We start from the raw sequence: 24,618 nt of genomic DNA on the forward strand, positions 1-24,618 counted from the left end.
TTTCTACAAGGCATGAACTTAGGTCATGAACTGCACAATTTGAAACCTGGCCAATGTTGCACACAATATCCTTTACTACCAAGCTAGTGTCATCAGCAATCGGAAACATTTTAGAAATACCCTTAATACTAGAGGGCATATCATTTATATAAATAAGGAACAGGAGTGGTCCCAACACTGATCCCTGGGGCACCCCCTCCCCCCCCCCCCCGCCACTTGACCATACCACTCATACCCCACACCACAGCCATTGTCAACAATGTGAATAATAACCTTTCGCTGTCTTTAGCTAAAGTAAGAGGTGAAGTAATTGTGAGATACTCCGCATATTCCGTAATGATCCAACTTCTGGAGCAATATTTTTTTATCAACATAATAAAACGCATTAGTTAAATGAAACTATATGCCTAGCGTTCGAAACTTTTTGTTTAATTCATCCAGTACCTCACAGAGAAAAGAGAATACAGCATTTTCAGTTGTAAAACAACTTCTAAAGCCGAACTGTACATTTGATAGTAAATCGTGTGGTATAAAATGATAAATTTTCCTTACATACAAGCATTTTCAATAACTTTAGCAAACACTGAGAACATAGAAATAAGTCTAAAATTGTCTACATTATCTTTTCTCCCTTTTTATGGAGCGGCTTTACTTCGGAGTTCTTTAATCGTCAGAAAACTGACCATTCCTAAAGGAAAAATTACAAATATTGCTAAATTCAGGGCTAACATCTGCAGCACAGTACTATAATATTCTGCTAGGCACTCCATCATATCCATGAGAGTCCTTGGTCTTCAGTGATTTAATTATTGACCCAGTCTCCCACGCGTCTGTATCACAGAGAAATATTTCAGACACCAATCTCGGAAAGGCATTTGCCAAGAAAATCAAATGATTCCCTGTAGAAATTAATTTTTTTTAATTCACCAGCAACGCTCAGAAAATAATTGTTAAATATTGTATATATATCTGATTTATCAGTAAGAGAAATATTTTTACTACGAACTGACTTTATATCGTTGACCTTGTGCTGCTGACCAGACACTCCCTTCACAACTGACCATATGGTTTTAATTTTATACTGTGAATTACCTATTCTATTTGCATACCACATACTCTTTGTCTTCCTAATAACATTTTTAAGCACCTGTAACTCTCTATTGCTGTTGGATCAACTTTCGTACATAGTCTTTAATTATATGTGACACTTGTTTGAGCACAAAAGCCTTTTAGTGTTAAAATTTGTGCATCGTGTTCTGAAAGGCCATTCATCTTTTTACTAACTGAAGTTTGGAAGGTAGGAGGCGAGGCACTGGCGGTACTGAAGGTGTGAGGAAGAGTCCTGAGTCGGGTAGCTCAGTCTATAGAGCACTTACCCATGAAAAGCCCAGGTCCCGAGATCGAGTCTCGGTCCGGCACACAGTTTTAATCCGCCAGGAAATTTCATTTCTTAAACTATTTTAGCCACTCTTTATCTCACAAAAAATCATTTCACAATACATTTACATTGATCGTATTACTGCACTGAATATGAGCAGAAATCACGTTCTTTAAAATTATTAATAATATGCACACTATCTGATCAAACGTATCCGGACACCCCTATTTTATACGGAATTGACCACTAGATGTCACGAGAAGCGGACCCCCTGTAACGATTGATGTTGAATGTTACTTAAGTTTCTTCTGTCTGGTCCATTGATGAACGAATGCGAAATTTTCATGCTTCACAAAATTTATTCACGTTAACTGACATCCGTTCTGCACACTTGTCATGTAAACAAAACACGGCCAGACTTCACTGATCTTTGACTTCCAAATGTAACTTCAGAACTGACTTGTAGCAGCATCGCTGCATCGCTTTATATAGAATTTTAACAATAGCTTCCAAAATAAAACATTATTAATTTTCTACAATTTTGATGTAACAATTAAAATTTACAAAATGTAAAGAAACTGATGTTACAGCCGAATAAGGTACAATAATGAATGACAATCTTTTATAGTAATATCTTTAGTTTTCCATAAGAAAATCATTTTGAACTTTAATTACAATAATGTCCCTCGTATTATTTTAGTTACATAATTAATTTCAGTTTGGATCTGGTTACTAATATTCAATGATAGTACAGAGCTCGTGCTTTATCCGATTACATGCATAAAATGCACAAATAAGGCCTCAAATTATGGAAATTGGGAAACTTTGAGATGTAAACAATTGGAGAGTTAATTAGAAATGTAATTACAAAGAATATTAATTACAAAGGAAAACATAAAAATAAATAACAAATGAAAAACATCGCTTGGTAATAACTTTTAAGCGGTTTCTCAATATAGTGAGGTCTTCTATTACTGGACTTTTAGATTACCATTTTGTTAATTAGAGTCATTGATTTTTCATGCTAACATCTTGCAGTCTCTAGTTATTCATTGCTAAGGATATATATATATATATATATATATATATATATATATATATATATATATATATATATAAGACCTTAGGGAGCGCTGAATTGTCTGATAACTATCCGGATGCACATAAAAAAAGGTGGTATCAGACATTTCATGTGAATTTTGGGGAAGGCTGTATCGTTATACAGCCGACATAAAAGGCGAGAAGTATCGTGTTGTTAGTGGAGAAGCTGTAACAACCAAATAGGTCAGTTACAAAGCTCAGTGTCTTCAAGCGTAAGTCAGTCATCGGATGCAAGCTGAGTAAGAAATCGATCAGGTACATTTCAGCCCTTCTACAGCTGCTGAAGAGGACTGTTGATGTGACTGTCAAGTGGAAACGCGAAGGAACAACCACAACAAAACGAAGACGAGGCAGGCCTCGTGCTCTGACAGACCGTCGAGCTTTACGGAGAGTGGTTGTAAAAAATCGCTTGAAATCAGTGGAACTCGTGAGTTCCGAAGTGCTACGAATAGCACAGTGACTGTGTGTAGGGAGTTAAACAGAATCAGGTACTTGAGATGGTGTAAAGGGCAGCGCCACTGGACAGCAAATGATTGGAAACGACTGATTTGGAGTGATGAACCACGCTATGCCCTGTGGCAATTCGACGGATGGGTCTGAGTTTAGCGAATGCCAGGCGAACGTTTCGCGCCTTCAAGTATATTACCAGCAGTGGAGGACACAGGAGGTAGTTTTACGTATTTTTTGTGCTTAGGGTGTGATCCCATACGCTTAAGACAACGCGAAATATGGAAATACGAACACATTTTACAGCACTCTGTACTGTGTGCAGCATAACATTGCACCCTGTCACAAAGCAGCATCTGTGAGGCAGAGATCTGTGGACAATTACATTCCCAAAAGGGACTTACTTACCCCGAGTCCCGACCTGAACCGAATGGAAAACCTTGGGATGAGTTAACGTCGACTCCACTCATGACCCCAGCATACAACATCGCTGCATTTTCTGGTTTCGGCTCTTGAGAAAGAATGGACTGCCATTTATCCACAGACATTCAGACACCTGACTGAAACTGTCCCCACCAATGTGCAGGCCATCATGAAGGTGAAGAGTGGACAGTAGTAGGTCGAGGGCGGCATGTCGCCACTCTGCATTATTGCCAAATTTATTCAAGATGGCGGATCCAAGATGGCAGCGATAGATGTGGCAATGTCGCAAAGATGTCATGGTGCTCAAATATAGGCAGGAAAATAGGTCAATTGGGCTACCCTCACTAACCTAACCACCTCCACCCTCTCCATCTCTCCCCACCCTAGAATATGGCGGAAAAATTTTGGCGCGAAAATTTTGGTGGGGAAAAGGGTCACTTTTGCTACGTCCACTAACCTAAGAAAGTGGTGGGAAAATTTTGGAGGGAAAATAGGTCAACTGGGCTACCTCCACTAACTTAAGTCATCTGACCAACACCTCTTCCTTCTAATTGGTGGGAAAAGGACTCACTCTATGCTGGGCTGCTGGATAGGATGGAAGTAACACTTTATTTTGAATGCATTGTTTATTTAAGCAATTTGAGTTGTCATATGCTGTAACTCCATCCAGTGTGTTCACCATGAGGTCCAGAGTGCAAATGACCTAGCACACAGTACCACCACCAGAAGGCGCTGTCGTCCCTCCCGTGACATAATCCAAGATGGAGATACAGAAAAAATGGCGGGAAAAGGACTCTGTGTACAGCTGCTGGAGAAGAAGGAGGGTACTTTATTTATTTTCTGTGGGAAGTTGTAACATTTTTTTTAGGGATAGATTACATGTAGTTTATTCATTATGCAGATATAAAATACTCACCCTGATATGCTTGGGGTCATAATACATGGCCTACAGATCTGCAAACTGCTCATAAATTACCGAAATAATGCAGTACTCAGATGTACAAACACACGAACAACTCATCAGTTGTCAAAATAATGCATGTAAAATGTTGTGCAAACAAGCTCACTAATTGTAAACATGTTCATAAAACAATGCAACAGATGTGTTCACCACATGTAAAATTGGCAAAGTAATGAATGTATAACAGTCAGCAAACAACCTCACAGCACTTAAACAGCCGAAATAATGCAGTGCACAAACACTCATTACATGTAAAAATGCTTTCAGTCTGTCATTACGAAATTCGACTGCAACATATCAACGAACAGCTCCCTACACAGATCCAAGCTGGAATGACGACCAGATGTGTCAGGCGTGCACACTGGTCCAGCCTGTACCACATGCAAGACGGGTATGACCACACACCTGTTTACCATAGCCTGTGTGATGACCCATAGCCTTTGTACTTGCGGGTCCAGCGAGATGTTTACCTAGCGACTCGCCCTTGGAGGCGATCCTAATGAGGCACAATGTCTATCACATGTTACTGGTCTGGAGATACTCTAATGCCGCAATGGCTGATGAGGGTCAGCATCCCACCATAGATGGAGTGTCTGCTTCAACTTGTCTTTGAACACTCGAACAAAGAAGACAGCACTTACACTCAGCACTTTCTATAGGTAATTTGCCCCCATCTTGTTTGAACCAGTCTGTAGAGTCTCTATGTCCCAGCACAAAGGATGTCTTGTGAATGAATGGAGCTCTTACTGAATTTACCCTCCAAATTACTGATGCTGCCAGTGTGGGAGCACTGTCCTCCTTTTTTTCTGCAGACCAGACTTTCAGTAGCAAAACTATTTTGTACAGATCGCCATACTGCGCTGACAGTTAAACCCTACAGATCGTCAAACATGGAAATACACTTCCTCAGTTACACTGCTCTGCCACTGATGATGGAAGCTTGAATAAAGTGTGAAACTTATTCCAACCCAGCTATACAGGGTGATTCAAAAAGAATACCACAACTTTAAAAATGTGTATTTAATGAAAGAAACATAATATAACCTTCTGTTATACATCATTACCAAGAGTATTTAAAAAGGTTTTTTTTCACTCAAAAACAAGTTCAGAGATGTTCAATATGGCCCCCTCCAGACACACGAGCAATATCAACCCGATACTCCAACTCGTTCCACACTCTCTGTAGCATATCAGGCGTAACAGTTTGGATAGCTGCTGTTATTTCTCGTTTCAAATCATCAATGGTGGCTGGGAGAGGTGGCCGAAACACCATATCCTTAACATACCCCCAGAAGAAAAAATCGCAGGGGGTAAGATCAGGGCTTCTTGGAGGCCAGTGATGAAGTGCTCTGTCACGGGCTGCCTGGCGGCCGATCCATCGCCTCGGGTAGTTGACGTTCAGGTTTCATAACTAACCTTTTTCGTAGGACTCTCCATACAGTTGATTGTGGAATTTGCAGATCTCTGCTAGCTCTGCGAGTCGATTTTCCTGGGCTGCGAACAAATGCTTGTTGGATGCGTGCTACATTTTCATCACTCGTTCTCGGCCGTCCAGAACTTTTCCCTTTGCACAAACACCCATTCTCTGTAAACTGTTTATACCAACGTTTAATACACCACCTATCAGGAGGTTTAACACCATACTTCGTTCGAAATGCACGCTGAACAACTGTCGTCGATTCACTTCTGCCGTACTCAATAACACAAAAAGCTTTCTGTTGAGCGGTCGCCATCTTAGCACCAACTGACGCTGACGCCTAGTCAACAGCGCCTCAAGCGAACAAATGTACAACTAAATGAAACTTTATAGCTCCCTTAATTCGCCGACAGATAGTGCTTAGCTCTGCCTTTTGTCGTTGCAGAGTTTTAAATTCCTAAAGTTGTGGTATTCTTTTTGAATCACCCTGTATATTACCACATACCGTATCAATATAGTAAACACACAATTCATATCCTGCGCCATACAGAATCACTACTTCTGCATCCTGCATATAGTCATTGACCATTAGACACTTGTACATATGCCGCAAAAAAAACTTTTAGTCTCTTTGCTCTCGTAGTATTCCACGTCCTATCCCTACCTTCCTTACAACTGGACATAGTCATTTTCTTTGCATATGTCTGAACACACACACATATTTTATAAGCCTGATGCTCAAAGAGAATGTATCACGCATCCCCTACTACTAAAGAAATACTTCGCCAATAACTGAATCCACGTGATAGGAAACAATACTGAGCGAAAATCAGCGATGGGTGGACATTTCTCGTTAGTTTTTCTTGATAGTGACACCACTATGTCTTAGAAAGATAGTCGTAATCGTCTTACAAGCCACCAGATGTTAAAAACACGATCGCATTGACCATTTTACTGTCACAACCTGTATTGGTTCTAACGGCGCACACAAGTGTCCATGTAGTTGTTGTTGTTGTTGTGGTCTTCAGTCCTGAGACTGGTTTTATGCAGCTCTCCATGCTACTGTATCCTGTGCAAGCTTTTTCATCTCCCAGTGCTTACTGCAACATACATCCTTCTGAATCTGTTTAGTGTATTCATCTCCTGGTCTCCCTCTACGATTTTTACCATCCACGCTGCCCTCCAATGCTAAATTTGTGATCACTTGATGCCTCAGAACATGTCCTACCAACCGGTCCCTTCTTCTTGTCAAGTTGTGCTACAAACTCCTCTTCTCCCCAATTCTGTTCAATACCTCCTCATTAGTTATGTGATCTACCCATCTAATCTTCAGCATTCTTCTGTAGCACCACATTTCGAAAGCTTCTATTCTCTTCTTGTCCAAACTATTTATCGTCCATGTTTCACTTCCATACATGGCTACACTCCATACAAATACTTTCAGAAACGACTTCCTGACACTTAAATCTATACTCGATGTTAACAAATTTCTCTTCTTCAGAAACGCTTTCCTTACCATTGCCAGTCTACTTTTTATATCCTCTCTACTTCGACCATCCTCAGTTATTTTGCTCCCCAAATAGCAAAACTCCTTTACTACTTTAAGTGTCTCATTTGCTAATCTAATTCCCTCAGCATCACCCGACTTAATTCGACTACATTCCATTATCCTCGTTTTGCTTTTGTTGATGTTCATCTTATATCCTCCTTTCAAGACACTGTCCATTCCGTTCAACTGCTCTTCCAATTCCTTTGCTGTCTCTGATAGAATTACAATGTCATCGGCGAACCTCAAAGTTTTTATTTCTTCTCCATGGATTTTAATACCTACTCCGAACTTTTCTTTTGTTTCCTTTACTGCTTGCTCAATATACAGATTGAATAACATCGGGGAGAGGCTACAACCCTGTCTTACTCCCTTCCCAACCACTGCTTCCCTTTGATGTCCCTCGACTCTTATAACTGCCATCTGGTTTCTGTACAAATTGTAAATAGCCTTTCGCTCTCTGGATTTTACCCCTGCCGCCTTCAGAATTTGAAAGAGAGTATTCCAGTCAACATTGTCAAAAGCTTTCTCTAAGTCTACAAATGCTAGAAACGTAGGTTTGCCTTTCCTTAATCTTTCTTCTAAGATAAGTCGTAAGGTCAGTATTGCCTCATGTGTTCCAACATTTCTATGGAATCCAAACTGATCTTCCCTGAGGTCGGCCTCTACCAGTTTTTCCATTCGTCTGTAAAGAATTCGTGTTAGTATTTTGCAGCTGTGAGTTATTAAACTTCAAGTTCGGTAATTTTCACATCTGTCAACACCTGCTTTCTTTGGGATTGAAATTATTATATTCTTCTTGAAGTCTGAGGGTATTTCGCCTGTCTCATACATCTTGCTCACCAGATGGTAGAGTTTTGTCAGAACTGGCTCTCCCAAGGCCGTCAGTAGTTCTAATGGAATGTTGTCTACTCCGGGGGCCTTGTTTCGACTCAGGTCTTTCAGTACTCTGTCAAACTCTTCACGCAGTATCATATCTCCCATTTCATCTTCATCTACATCCTCTTCCATTTCCAGAACATTGTCCTCAAGTACATCGCCCTTGTATAGACCCTCTATATACTACTTCCACCTTTCTGCTTTCCCTTCTTTGCTTAGAACTGGGGTTCCATCTAAGCTCTTGATATTCATACAAATTGTTCTCTTTTCTCCAAAGGTGTCTCTGATTTTCCTGTAGGCAGTATCTCTCTTACCCCTAGTGAGATAAGCCTCTACATCCTTACATTTGTCCTCTAGCCATCCCTGCTTAGCCATTTTGCACTTCCTGTCGATCTCATTTTTGAGAAGTTTGTATTCCTTTTTGCCTGCTCCATTTACTGCATTTTTATATTTTCTCCTTTCATCAATTAAATTCAATATTTCTTCTGTTACCCAAGGATTTCTACTAGCCCTCGCTTTTTACCTATTTGATCCTCTGCTGCCTTCACTACTTCATCCCTCAAAGCTACCCATTCTTCTTCTACTGTATTTCTTTCCCCCATTTGTGACAATTGTTCCCTTATGCTGTCCCTGAAACTCTGTACAATCTCTGGTTTAGTCAGTTTATCCAGGTCACATCTCGTTAAATTCCTACCTTTTTGCAGTTTCTTCAGTTTTAATCTACAGTTCATAACCAATAGATTGTGGTCAGAGTCCACATCTGCCCTGGGAATGTCTTACAATTTAATATCTGGTTCCTAAATCTCTGTCTTACCATTATATAATCTATCTGATACCTTCTAGTATCTCCAGGATTCTTCCATGTGTACTGCCTTCTTTTATGATTCTTGAACCAAGTGTTACCTATGATTAAGTTATGCTCTGTGCAAAATTCTACCAGACGGCTTCCTCTTTCATTTCTTTCTCCCAATCCATATTCACCTACTATGTTTCCTTCTCTCCCTTTCCCTACTCTCGAATTTCAGTCACCCATGACTATTAAATTTTCGTCTTCCTTCACTACCTGAATAATTTCTTTTATCTCATCATACATTTCATCAATTTCTTCATCATCTGCAGAGCTAGTTGGCATATAAACTTGTACTACTGTAGTAGGTGTGGGCTTCGTGTCTATCTTGCCCACAATAATGCGTTCACTATGCTGTTTGTAGTAGCTTACCCGCACTCCTATTTTTTTATTCATTATTAAACCTACTCCTGCATTACCCCTAATTGATTTTGTATTTATAACCCTGTATTCACCTGACCAAAAGTCTTGTTCCTCCTGCCACTGAACTTCACTAATTCCCACTATATCTAACTTTAAGCTATCCATTTCCCTTTTTCAGTTTTCTAACCTACCTGCCCGATTAAGGGATCTGACATTCCACGCTCCGATCCGCAGAATGCCAGTTTTCTTTCTCCTGATAATGACGTCCTCTTGAGTAGCCCCGCCCGGAGATCCGAATGGGGGACTATTTTACCTCCGGAATATTTTACCCAAGAGGATGCCATCATCATTTAATCATACAGTAAAGCTGCATGTCCTCAGGAAAAATTACGGCCGTAGTTTCCCCTTGCTTTCAGCCGTTCGCAGTACCAGCACACCAAGGCCGCTTTGGTTAATGTTTCAAGGCCAGATCAGTCAATCATCCAGACTGTTGCCCGTGCAACTACTGAAAAGGCTGCTGCCCCTCTTCAGTAACCACACGTTTGTCTGGCCTCTCAACACCCCTCCGTTGTGGTTGCACCTACGGTACGGCCATCTGTATCGCTGAGGCACGCAAGCCTCCCCACCAACGGCAAGGTCCATGGTTCATGGAGGGGACAATTAAAAGCTATACTGGCTTTACAAATCGAGGTATGTCCTCACCTCCGAATCCTGTGGTTTCTCCAGACAAATACCGCGCCACTGAATATAGATGTTGATCACCGTAGTGTATATTAACTGGTCAACAGTGCTGTTACATGTCGCCAACGGTGTAAGCTCGTAATAAAATGACCGAATTTAGGAAGTGTTTTAGCTAAAGTACGTGGCATGAAGCCAGTATTTGCAACTCCCTTACGCCGCCGCTAGATATTTCTCCATTATTTGTTACACATTCTGTCTTGATGCCACGTCAGAGGTTTTGTGATATATCCACTGGGTTATAGGTGATAGCTGACTGAGAAGAATCACATACAGTAGACTGTGTGCTGATTGAGGTCGTAAGAAATGTACACTAGCTTTTCAGACCTATACTGTTACAGTTTCCGGTCGAAATGCTGTCTGTGATTTGGAATCAAGTCTTTCCATTCAACCACATACCTACGTTGGGTCCTATGGAGTAGTCTTTTAATGATTGCAGCCACTAGTGAATCATATTTCTGGCATTATCACATCTAGAAATGAGTCACCTTTTTCGAACTTATCTGCTACAGTAAAATTCCAACGTGGTTTTATGTAGTCCCTACACATCGTGCAACTGCTCTTCAGTCTCTGACCTGGTATCCCTGCAGCTTCGCGCATGTGATCGTTCCAATTTTGAGGCGGAACTGAGCAGAAGTCAGAGAGAGCTGTATCTACCACATTCTGCAGTCTGTGTAGAAACAGGCTAGTGTGACAGGACAATGTTATGACCATTCAGTGGAAATGGAAACATGTTGTCGTAGCTCCACCAACAATGTACGGTTTGTAAGGTTCGCGCCAAATGAAGCCTGCTCCTGCAACACGAGGTAGTATGAAGACAGTATGAACAGTTACGGTGGTGTTTCTTATCGAGAAATTAGGAAGAACATCATACAGGTACTGCAGTCTGGAACAGATCCCCATCCCTCAGGATCCATTAACGTCTATCACCCCAACATTCGATCGTCATTATTCTGTACCATCTAACAGAGAAAAATTATGGACTATAAAAGCTCCGCTAACTTCATCCAATAGAGAACTCGACAAGATTTGTACCGCATCTCTCTCTCTCTCTCTCTCTCTCTCTTGTGATATACCGAAAAGAAATACCGTCTGCGTGCTGGCATCGAGCACATGCGGCGATCCTATTAAATACACAGGTAATGATTCAATGGAGCAGGTGGCCAGTGACCGAAGTCACTTTCACAGACTACTAAAGTGTCAACACCTGTACTGTAGGAGGAGGATGACAGTATCCTACAGACTAAACTATTAGTTGCAAGAGAGGCTTCCTGTGTTGTTTGAAACTTGGTTTTTTTCTTGCTGTAACACGTTTTGTACACTACCACACATTTTGTGTTTTCCGCCATGACTTCGAGGTCTGTGTCAAGTTATAAACTGATATTAACATGTTCTGATCCATTACCTCTCACAGAAAACTAGACATCGCATAGTGTAAATCATGTTGTTGCTGTTGCTACCACAACATTCTCTCTCTCTCTCTCTCTCTCTCTCTCTCTCTCTCTCTCTCTCACACACACACACACACACACACACACACACACACACACACACACAGGATTATTATAAATAAAAGTCACAACATAAGGAAAGTAGAAAGCTTTGCACCATTATGGAGCGTTTCCAAACTGCTGTCTGAAGGTTCAAAAATGGTTCAAATGGCTCAGAGTACTATGGGACTCAACATCTGAGGTCATCAGTCCCCTAGAACTTAGAACTTCTTAAACCTAACGAACCTAAGGACATAATACACATCCTTGCCCGAGGCAGGATTGAAACCTGCGATCGTAGCGGTCGCGCGGCTGCAGACTGAAGCACCTAGAACTGCTCGGCCACTGTCTGAAGGTGATTGACATTTAAACTCATCTGTCACCATGATGGGATCGCTGGTGTTCCATTTCGATTGATTCCTCATATTGCAGTCATGTACATGATTATTGTTTCAGTGTTAGCCATCCCCGGATGGTGTTGCCCCCTCCACCAAGGCTCTTTCTCCATCTCAAACAAGCGATGTCAGTCAGTCATTATGTGGTAACTAACAGTGTATCAGTGGATGGATGGGATGGAAGAGACCATCGATGTACTGTAATAATAAGCATCACAGTTGATAGTGTGAACAATTTTACAGTACTGTCAACACTGACCAATGATGCGACACCATGTTTCCCAATTTCTGTATCATCGCTAGACTGCCCCTCCTCTACTTTGGGAGTACCATTGCGAATGTAGAAAGATGACTGTGCAGTACATCCATTCATTGTCAAGTCTCAAGCATATACATTATCGAAGTATACCAAACAGTGATCTACATACACTGCTGGCCACCGTAAATGCAACACCTTGAAGTAAGCATCCGAATGAAGTGAAATTGACACCATGAGTTTGCAGCGATGAGATATGCAACTGATTAGAATTTCAGCGCAGACGCACATCACGCGCGCCTGTGGCGCCACCTCATAGCGCCATTTAAGGCTTGGCGATTTCGACGAGTGTACGTTCGGCACGTGTGTTTACCTTGTGGTTGTTTCACAAGACGGTCAGTTATGCCTCGTAGACAACAGCGAACATCGTTTGATCAAGTATCCGAGTTCGACAGAGGAAGGATAATGGCTTACCGAGATTGTGGATTATCATACAGAGAAATCGCTAATCGTGTTGGACGAAACCAAACAACTGTAATGCGGATATGTGACCGTTGGATGCAGGAGGGTACGACGGACCGACGTGGTCGATCGCATTCACCTCGGTGCACCACTGCACGGGCTGATAGGCAAATTGTACGCATGGCAGTGACGGATCGCTCGGTGACATCCCGAACCATAGCACAGCACATTGCGTCTGTAATGCATCATCCAGTGTCTGCGCGTACCATTCGACGCCGTTTACAACAGAGTGGTCTGTCCGCAAGACGTCCATTGCTTCGTCTACCATTGACGCAGAACCACAGACGTCTCCGTCGCCAATGGTGTGATGACAGACGGATGTGGACGGCAGAATGGAATGACGTTGTCCTTACTGACGAGGCACGCTTCTGTCTGCAGCACCATGATGGTCGGATTCGAGTGTGGAGACACCGGGTTAGAGAGGATGCTGGGCAGCTGCATTATGCACCGCCACACTGGTCTTGCACCGGGTATTATGGTATGGGGCGGTATTGGATATTACTCTCGCACGCCTCTAGTACGCATTGCCGGTACTTTAAATAGCCGGCGCTACATATCCGAGGTGCTGGAGTCAGTTGTCCTTCCTTACCTTCGGGGCTCGGCCACAGCCATATTTCAACAGGATAATGCGCGACCACACGTGGCACGCGTAGTCCAAAGGTTCTTCGTCAATAACCAGATTGAATTGCTTCCCTGGCCGGCTCGCTCTCCGGATCTTTCGCCGATAGAAAACATATGGTCCATGGTTGCTCAACGAGTGACCCAGATTACATCCCCAGCTGCCACACCAGATGATCTTTGGCAACGTGTGGAAGCTGCTTGGGCTGCTGTACCCCAGGAAAACATCCAACGTCTCTTTGACTCAATGCCGAGACGTGTGGCAGCGGTGATCTCCAACAATGGCGGCTACTCTGGCTACTGATTCTGGCAGGAACCACATGTCACAGACGTCTGTAAACGTAATCATTTGATACTTGGTCAACATGTTATCTACAAAATAAATTTTGTTGTGCTACCTCTTGTCTTTCTTGGTGTTGCATTTACGGTGGCCAGCAGTGTATTTCTAGCACTTCGAGCATAGTGCGTAAATCATGATCTTTCTCTATGCGGATGAAAGTCACATGGCCTTCTCACATTCTTAGGACAAAGCTAGGGACTGAGAGATCTCCTTGCACTGTTTCGACCAACCTGCCCTGCAGCACCGTTACCGATTTAATCTGCAGCTGACAAGAAGTAGACAGCTACATTCCGCGTCTCGTGAATGAATGGAGCTTGCCGAGTCCATAACTGCTGTTCCACACTCATGCAAGTGCACAAGATTTCTCCAGATCCACGCATGTCGAGGAGGTTACCAAGCCTTATTAGTGTATAGTAGTAGATATGAAATTGTTGTGATGTAATAGCAGACGATCAAGAAGAACAGTAGAATGTTAGGGTGATAGATATTAACGGACCCTGAGGGATGCAGACTGCTTCGGAATGCAGTGGCTGCATGACTTTGAAAAACACCACCGTAACAGTTCGTACTGTCTTCATACTACCTCAGGTTGCAGGAGCGGCTTTATTTGGCACTGACCTTACAATCGTACACAATTGGCAGAGCTACGACAACATGTTCCCATTTCCATTGAATGGTCAAAACATGGTCCTGTCGCACTAACTCAGCTTAGCCTGTTTCTACAGGCTGCAGAATGTGGTAGATACAGCTGTCTCTGACTTCTGCTCACAAGGGAACATCCCCATCGCACCCCCGTCAGATTTAATTATACGTTGGCACAGTGGATAGGCCTTGAAAAACTGAACACAGATCAATCGAGAAAACAGGAAGAAGTTGTGTGGAACTATGAAAAAAATTAGTAAAACATACAAACTGAGTAGTCCATGCGAAGATAGGCAACATCAAGGACAATGGGAGTCAAGCAGCGCCGTGGTCCCGTGGTTAGCGAGAGCAGCTACGGAACGAGAGGTCCTGGGTTCAAGTCTTCCCTCGAGTAAAAAGTTTAATTTTTTATTTTCAGTTTATGTGACAAACTCTTAAGTTTTCATCACTTTTTTGGGAGTGATTATCACATCCACAAGAAAACCTAAATCGGGCAAGGTAGAAGAATCTTTTTACCCATTCACTAAGTGTACAAGTTAGGTGGGTCGACAACATATTCCTGTCATGTGACGCACATACCGTCACCAGTGTCGTATAGAATATATCAGGCGTGTTTTCCCATGGAGTAATCGGTTGACCTATGACCTTGCGATCAAATGTTTTCGGTTCCCATTGGAGAGGCACGTCCTTTCGTCTACTAAACGCACGGTTTTGCGGTGCGGTCGCAAAACACAGACACTAAACTTATTGCAGTGAACAGAGACGTCAATGAACGAACGGACAGATCATAGCTTTGCGAAAATAAAGGAAGTAAAATTTTCAGTCGAGGGAAGACTTGAACCCAAGACCTCTCGTTCCGCAGCTAGTCACGCTAACCACGGGACCACGGCACTCCTGAGCTTATATTCCCCTTGATATAGCTTATCTTGCACATGGACTCCTCAGTTTGTATTTTTACTAATTTTTTTCACGGTTCCACACAACTTCTTCTTGTTTTCTCGATTGATCTGTATTCAGTTTTCCAAGGCCTATCCACTGTGCCAACTTATAACTAAATCTGAGGGGGGTGCGATGGGGAGGTTCCCTTGTCAGTACCAACCTAAATTGGAACTATCACATGCGCAAAGCTGCAGGTGCTGTGTACGGTTTTGCGCGTGTGTGGTGCGTCCGTTCCCTTTCCGTTTACAAATTTGTTGGTTTAATTTCTCTGTCATATGGGTCTTGTAACCATTTTCCACTGCTATTTGTTTTATTGTGTTTAGCTCCTGTGTAATTCAGCATTCTTGTGGGTGTCTGTGGAGTGGAGCATGAATCTGAACTGTACCCTACTATATCTCGCTCTCCCATGGACCAGTCAACTTTTCCAGATTTAATTCCTTCTGTACTGCTGCTATGCATTTCCCTTGGTTTGTAATTACTCCCGTCCGACAGGAACGTTATGCTATGAGAAAATTACATAACACGCTATTAATAAGACTGACATTACTGTAATACCTAATTCATAGCTGTAACTATTACCAGAATGATAAATACTCCTACCATAGCACAAAAAAGGTCGAATGTATCCTGAGTAGAGTTAGGGACTTGAAAGAAGGGAACTAACATTTCGATTTATCTAGCAGTTTCAAAGACATTTAAATCAAAACATCTTCACACACTTGCGCTTTTTCACTAGTTGGCATTAGTACGCAGGTCGTGTAATATAATGCATCGTATCAAATACATGATAAATGATGTCATGTCATATAACTTGACACATGCCATCATATAATCCAAAATGCCATTTGTCATGTTGTGCAATATGACACAGCGTGACATAAAAGTTTAGTATGCATGCAGCTCAACTCTGAATTCCAAGATGCAGTTACGAGAGCTCACTGCGCTGGGGAAGTAGGTTTAACCCGTAACAAAGTGCAAGTATGCCAAGATGTTTTTATTTAAATTTCTTTGAAGCTGCCAGGTAAGTCGGAAAGCTAGTTCCGTTCTTTTACATCCATAACTCTACCCAGGGCGTATTTGCATTTTTCATTCCGATTCCCAACTTTTACTGTACGGTTCCCAACTTTTACTCTACCATAATTCTGACATCAGACTTCCATAACTTGGCACCCGACGTAGATTTTTGTAGATTCGAGCGATGACTAACCCTGTCTAGGTTTTTAATTGTCTTTGGAACCATGCCGCATATATCGTGGCAACGGATAAAGCTCTCACAAAATAGTAGGACCACCATTGATTACGTGTATCTATCTATCTTCTCACAAAATTTGAAATGATTCGCACAAATCTGAAACATACAATTAGTGAGCGTAAAAAAGCTCACAAAAGACGTGTTTTTGAGCGTAAAATCCGAATGAAGCTAAATTTTTGAAAGTGAGTTCACAATTTTATCTCAATAATGCATTTTTAATACACTCCTGGAAATGGAAAAAAGAACACATTGACACCGGTGTGTCAGACCCACCATACTTGCTCCGGACACTGCGAGAGGGCTGTACAAGCAATGATCACACGCACGGCACAGCGGACACACCAGGAACCGCGGTGTTGGCCGTCGAATGGCGCTAGCTGCGCAGCATTTGTGCACCGCCGCCGTCAGTGTCAGCCAGTTTGCCGTGGCATACGGAGCTCCATCGCAGTCTTTAACACTGGTAGCATGCCGCGACAGCGTGGACGTGAACCGTATGTGCAGTTGACGGACTTCGAGCGAGGGCGTATAGTGGGCATGCGGGAGGCCGGGTGGACGTACCGCCGATATGCTCAACACGTGGGGCCTGAGGTCTCCACAGTACATCGATGTTGTCGCCAGTGGTCGGCGGAAGGTGCACGTGCCCGTCGACCTGGGACCGGACCGCAGCGACGCACGGATGCACGCCAAGACCGTAGGATCCTACACAGTGCCGTAGGGGACCGCACCGCCACTTCCCAGCAAATTAGGGACACTGTTGCTCCTGGGGTATCGGCGAGGACCATTCGCAACCGTCTCCATGAAGCTGGGCTACGGTCCCGCACACCGTTAGGCCGTCTTCCGCTCACGCCCCAACGTCGTGCAGCCCGCCTCCAGTGGTGTCGCGACAGGCGTGAATGGAGGGACGAATGGAGACGTGTCGTCTTCAGCGATGAGAGTCGCTTCTGTCTTGGTGCCAATGATGGTCGTATGCGTGTTTGGCGCCGTGCAGGTGAGCGCCACAATCAGGACTGCATACGACCGAGGCACACAGGGCCAACACCCGGCATCATGGTGTGGGGAGCGATCTCCTACACTGGCCGTACACCACTGGTGATCGTCGAGGGGACACTGAATAGTGCACGGTACATCCAAACCGTCATCGAACCCATCGTTCTACCATTCCTAGACCGGCAAGGGAACTTGCTGTTCCAACAGGACAATGCACGTCCGCATGTATCCCGTGCCACCCAACGTGCTCTAGAAGGTGTAAGTCAACTACCCTGGCCAGCAAGATCTCCGGATCTGTCCCCCATTGAGCATGTTTGGGACTGGATGAAGCGTCGTCTCACGCGGTCTGCACGTCCAGCACGAACGCTGGTCCAACTGAGGCGCCAGGTGGAAATGGCATGGCAAGCCGTTCCACAGGACTACATCCAGCATCTCTACGATCGTCTCCATGGGAGAATAGCAGCCTGCATTGCTGCGAAAGGTGGATATACACTGTACTAGTGCCGACATTGTGCATGCTCTGTTGCCTGTGTCTATGTGCCTGTGGTTCTGTCAGTGTGATCATGTGATGTATCTGACCCCAGGAATGTGTCAATAAAGTTTCCCCTTCCTGGGACAATGAATTCACGGTGTTCTTATTTCAATTTCCAGGAGTGTATATCTGATTCACTTTAAATCGTTTCCGCACATTCAGTTCACGTAAGAAAGAATTTTACGAGCTACTTTAAGTGGACATTAAACCATCGTATCTCGACAACAGACACAGACAAAAAAATTTCGTTTCGACTTTCTCCATTAGTTTATCAGCCATTGTGATGCAAACTGCGGAGCCACTTGATTGAAAAGCAGCGGCTCCGGTCTCGGAAACTGACATGCGGCCGAGAGAGCGGTGTGCTGACCACATGCCAATCCATATCCGCATCCAGAGACGCCTGCGGTCTGAGGATGACTCGGCGGCCGGTCGGTACCGTTGGACCTTCATGACCTGTTCGGCGGAGATCAGTTTAGTTAAACCAAGTTTAAAGTATAGAAGTGGCATGTTCAAAACCCGTGATTTTTGCACGTAAAATACGAATGAAGCCAGATTTTTTCAAACACTTAAAACTTATCTTAGAGCAAGGTCCGATACGCCGCTGGACCAAATCTGAACCATCAGTCGCGCTTCAGTCCAGAGTTACTTTGCATGTAAAATTCGAAGGTGACTGTTTTTGAACGTAAAATCCGAATGATGCACATACAAGGCTGCCATTAGCTGAGTATTAATTTCAGTCCAATTAAAATCTTTTGCGAAAGGAATTAATTGATTCGCACAAATTACCTGACATCAGCTTCGGTTTTGTCGTTTAAACTTTGCTTAATATGTTGTAACATAGCTACAGTAAGACAGAAGCTCGAGTGGCGATGAAAATGGCCGCTGTTCAGGACTGAACCAAAAACTATTTGCCCCATGTTTCTAGCTCGAATAGGAATCGAATACCAAGACCCTTCTCCCCCCCCCCTCCCTCCGTCCTGCCTCCCTAAACACGGTTCTGTGCGCGACCTTTTCATACACGCAGTATTTATTACAGCGCTCCCACGTTGTAACGACTGTTGTTGATGTTATGTTCAGCTCATGTATTGTGCACATTGTGACATTAACTCTCTGACGATGTCTGCTTAAAAATAAGAAAGAACCTGGAAGCTCTAATCTTGGTAGATCAAATAAATGCGCGAATATATAAATGGCTCGTATTGTTTCGAAACTCCAACAGTGAATTTAGTCATCTACCTTTCGGCGATGTAATTTTCGATCGATTATCCTCCCTTACAAATCATATTAGCCATGTGTTGCCATGAAACGGTGCACCACCACACCATTACGCCCGTACTCTCCGTGTCTAGTTTCTCCCGTTACCTTTTCGCTTAACTTTAAAATACCCTGCATACTTCAAAGAACGCTGGCTTACAAAAATCTCACCAAATCAAACCGAAAAACAAAATATCTGCAATAGAGTTCGTTAACCAAAATAATGGTGGCCCGGCAATTGTATGCCAAAGACTAATCTTAACATTGTGTGAGGCACTTCAAAGTATTTGTGATACTTATCTGATGCATAATGACGTGTGTAGTGTGAATTTTCATTCTAACACAGACTGAACTATGCCTCATTTGTAGACACGAGAGCTGGGGATCCGAATGTCCCGATACCAAAAAAATGTTCAAATGTGTGTGAAATCTTATGGGACTTAACTGGTAAGGTCATCAGTTCCTAAGCTTACACACTACTTAACCTAAATTATCCTAAGGACAAACACACACACCCATGCCCGAGGGAGGACTCGAACCTCCGCCGGGATGCCCGATACCACTTCATTTGGAAACCACTGCAGATATGAGACTGCAGGTCCTTTTTTATAATGTTCTGATAAGACGAAACTACTAACTACTATTGAGATAATGTCCGACTTACTGCCGGTTATCTCCTACTTCAGTAGTGTGGTGTTCTGAGTCGTTTCGGGTAATTTTCTGACGATCTCCTTGCTGTTTGTATTTCAAAATGCTTAAAACTCTCTTTGAAACAGCTTTATTTTTGCTATCACGTTTATACACGTGTGTACTGTTTTGCATCATCAAGGAACTCCTGCTCAGAAAAAAAAAAGTTCCACAATGAAATATTTTAATATACTTTGCAAAATCCGATGCTCACAGATTTTCATTCACAGAGGATTTCTGTTGATAATTGAACGTGTAGAATGGCGCACACTTTTCTGTTCATGAGTTCAGCGAGTGATGGTTGCAATTAATTTTAAATCGGTAGATGTTAATAATAATAAATCTATCGAGGAAGTACGTGTGTGTGGGTGCCAGATTCTGTATACGTCAAATATGACGTTATATGCAACAAACTGCTGCAGTGACGCAGATAAAAGAACATAACATCTTGTTTTCATGTAACTTGAAGAGTGTCGAAACTGTTCGTTGAATAAAGTCGGAGCCAGTTACTTTTTCGCATGTTTTTCTCAGATCCCGACGGGTCTGCAGGAAATTAAAACTCTACTCTTCCTTTTGGATGTGATATTTCGTTCTAGCACCTAACACACCCCCATTATCAACAGACAGGTAATTTGATCTATTAGGTTTTCCCGGTGTAACTGATTAAAAAAATGGTTCAAATGGCTCTGAGCACTATGGGACTCAACTGCTGAGGTCATTAGTCCCCTAGAACTTAGAACTAGTTAAACCTAACTAACCTAAGGACATCACAAACATCTATGCCCGAGGCAGGATTCGAACCTGCAACCGTAGCGGTCCTGCGGTTCCAGACTGCAGCGCCTTTAACCGCACGGCCACTTCGGCCGGCCGTAACTGATTAATCATGTGCTTTCGGGTGTGCTACTAAATTGATTTCATTTTTATGCACAATATTTCGACGACCGGCCGAGTGCTGTGAGCTGTGTTACTACGCATACTAGCTACTGGGACAGGTGTTCAAGGTCTAACACTTCCCATTTCCTTCAGTTTACTTGCATCAAAGCCTGAAATCCACTCAATATGCAACACCTGATCGATGTTCATGGACTATTTACTGGTGTGACGCACTTATCTACTTCGGTTTCTGTACTCCGATTCCATATAGGACAATATGAACCAAATATAGACTTCTTTTATATCCTATGTGCAAAAATACGGAGCCTTACATCAGTGAAACATCTATCCCCCTGACACAGAGTTTGTCTCAATAACAATACACGGCTTTCTATAACATCCTGCTTGCTGTCACGGCTCTCGTCGTTCATGACAGCTTTGGTTCTCCTCCCTGCGAGGCAGATTCCTGTAAAGTAGATGGCAGAGTGGTGGGGTGACGCATACTACATCTGTAAGTAGGCTGTTTAGGTTTTTTTTATTGGTAACGCCACCTCTGTATGAAAATCACTGGCTGTGCTGTGTGCAGTCTGTGGCTAGTTTGCATTGTTGTCTGCCATTGTAGTGTTGGGCAGCGGCAGCTGGATGTGAACAGCGCGTAGCGTTGCGCAGTTGGAGGTGAGCCGCCAGCAGTGGTGGATGTGGGGAGAGAGATGGCGGTGTTTTGAAATTTGTCATGAACTGCTATATATATTATGACTATTGAGGTAAATACATTGGTTGTTCTCTATCAAAATCTTTCATTTGCTAACTATGCCTATCAGTAGTTAGTGCCTTCAGTAGTTTGAATCTTTTATTTAGCTGGCAGTAGTGGCGCTCGCTTTATGCAGTAGCTCGAGTAACCAAGATTTTTGTGAGGTAAGTTATTTGTGAAAGGTATAGGTTAATGTTAGTCAGGGCCATTCTTTTGTAGGGATTTTTGAAAGTCAGATTACGTTGCGCTAAAAAATATTGTGTGTCAGTTTAAGCACAGTCGTGTATAAATGTTCAAGGGGGACGTTTCATAGCCATATGAAACGTCCCCTTTGAACAATTATACAGGACTGTGCTTAAACTGACACACAATATTTTTTAGCGCAACGCAATCTGACTTTCAAAAATCCCTACAAAAGAATGGCCCTGACTAACATTAACCTATACCTTTCACAAATCACTTACCTCAAAAAAATCTTCCCTACTCAAGATACTGCAATACAGCGAGCGCCACTACTGCCAGCTAAATAAAAGATTCAAACTACTGAAGGCACTAACTACTGATAGGCATAGTTAGCAAATGAAAGATTTTGATAGAGAACAACCAATGTATTTACCTCAATAGTCATAATATATATAGCAGTTCATGACAAATTTCAAAACACCGCCATCTCTCTCCCCACATCCACCACTGCTGGCGGCTCACCTCCAACTGCGCAACGCTACGCGCTGTTCACATCCAGCTGCCGCTGCCCAACACTACAATGGCAGACAACAATGCAAACTAGCCACAGACTGCACACAGCACAGCCAGTGATTTTCATACAAAGGTGGCGTTACCAATAAAAAAACCTAAACAGCCTATTTACACATCTTTATGGTTCCTTCATTTATTTTGCTGTATCCTCGGATGAAGCCAACAGCCTTGCCACAGAGCTGGTTCCCGTCACATCAACGAAGTTAAGCGCTGTCAAGCTTCTATAGCACATGGATGGATGGTCGTCCGGTATGCTGAGCGCTGTTTGCTAGCGGCGTGCACTCAGTCCTTGTGAGGCAAATTGAGGAGCTACCACATGTCTCTCCATATCCACGTCCAGTTACGCCTATATGCTTCGAATAACACGGTGGGCGGTCAGCACCGTTGGCTTTCCATCCGAAGATGCAGTTTCGTTTTAGTTTAGACCCTCGGATGACGGTGACTTGAAGGAGATCCTCTACAAACACAACGTATCCTGCTTCCGCTTGGACTGTGGTGTCAAATAATGTACTTCCAGTCCAGCATTGTGTTCATTGACAGCTTATAAAAACAGTTACGTTGGCCCCGTATGAGTCCACATGGGGAAACAAGAAAGTATGGTTGCCCCCACCTGGAATCTGAGGTACAAACTCACAGACTTCTCTTCATCCGCATCTTTACTCTGCAGACCGCTGTGAAGTGCACGCCAGAGGGCACTCCCCACTCTATCACTTCTTGGGACTTCGTTCCTTTCCATCCTCTTATGGAGCATGGGAAGAACGTCAACTGAAGTCACTCTGCGTGCGATGTAATTAGCGTCGTTTTCTCCTCATGATACCTGCAGGAGCAATACGTAGGAAGTTGTAGTATATTCCTAATTCCTCACTTAAAACTGATTCTTGAAATTTTGTAGGTAGGCTTCCACAGGACAGTCTTTGTCTATGTACAGGCGCCTGCTACGAGGGCGAATAAGAAAGTCTTTGTCCCTATTTATTATTAGCTGAAATAAGGTATATACAGAGAACTACGAATAAACTCTAAGACAAAAAAAAACACGCACCACGAAGGAATTACCCGAATGGGAAAATCGGTAGGAGTGACGTACTTGTACATGCAAACAAATGATTACAGTTTCAGACAAATTGGATGATTTATTCAAGAGAAATAGCTTCACAAATTGGGAAAGTCAGTAACGAGTTGTTCCCCCTCTACCGCTTATGCAAGCAATTATTCGTCCTCGCTTTGACTGACAGAGGTGCTCAACGTCATCCGAGGGATATCGTGTCAAATTCTATTCAACTGGCGCGTTAGATCTTAAACTCCTGAGCTAGTTGGAGGGCCCTGCACATAACGCTCGAACTGGGGAGAGGTCCAGCTATCTTGCTGCCCAAGGCAGGGTTTGGAAAAACAGTAGAAGCTCCAGCCGTTGTGGGCGGGAATTATCTTGCTGAAATAAAAACTCAGGATGGCTTGCCATGAAGGGTAACAAAATGGGGCACAGAGTATCATCTATCTACCGCCTTGTTGTAAGGCTGCCTCAGATGGCAAACCAAAATGAGCTTCCTAAGTAAGACTGCCGGGCCATATGGTGGGTGAATGTCAGGTTGGTATCCCACCACTGTCCGAGAGGACTCCAGACACGTCTTTGCTGGTCATCAGCGCATGGAATCTCGTTGACTGGGATATCATGGTCTTCAGTGCAGAGTGTCGCTTCGAACTGAGTCCCGATGTCCAGTGAAGACGTGTCTGGAGTCGTCCACGATAGCTGTGGGATACCAACCTAATTTTCGCGCGCCATACGGCCCAACAACCTGGACTGATGGTCTGGGGTGCCATTTCATTTCACAGCAGGATCCATTTGATTGTCCTTTACAACACCGTTAAAGCACAACAATACGTCGACAATGCTCAACAACCCGTTTTGTAGTCCTTCGTGGCAAACCCTTTTGGGCTTATGTTTCAGCAAGAGGGTGCCTGCCCGCACGCAGTGACAGTTTTTATTGCTTGTCTTCATCTTGCTATACCCTACCTTGGCCAGCAAGGTCGCCAAATCTCTCATCAATTGAGAACGTTTGGAACAGGGCCCTCCAACCAGCTCAGGATTTCAACGATCTAATTCGCCAGTTGGGCAGAACTTGGCATGAGATCCCACAGGATAACATCAAACAACTTTATCAATCAGTGCCAAGCTGAATAGCTGCTTGCATAAGGGCCAGAGGTAGACCAACGAATTATTGACCTCCTC

Source organism: Schistocerca nitens, chromosome 8 (assembly GCF_023898315.1).
Source record: "Schistocerca nitens isolate TAMUIC-IGC-003100 chromosome 8, iqSchNite1.1, whole genome shotgun sequence".
NCBI classification, from domain to species: domain Eukaryota; kingdom Metazoa; phylum Arthropoda; class Insecta; order Orthoptera; family Acrididae; genus Schistocerca; species Schistocerca nitens.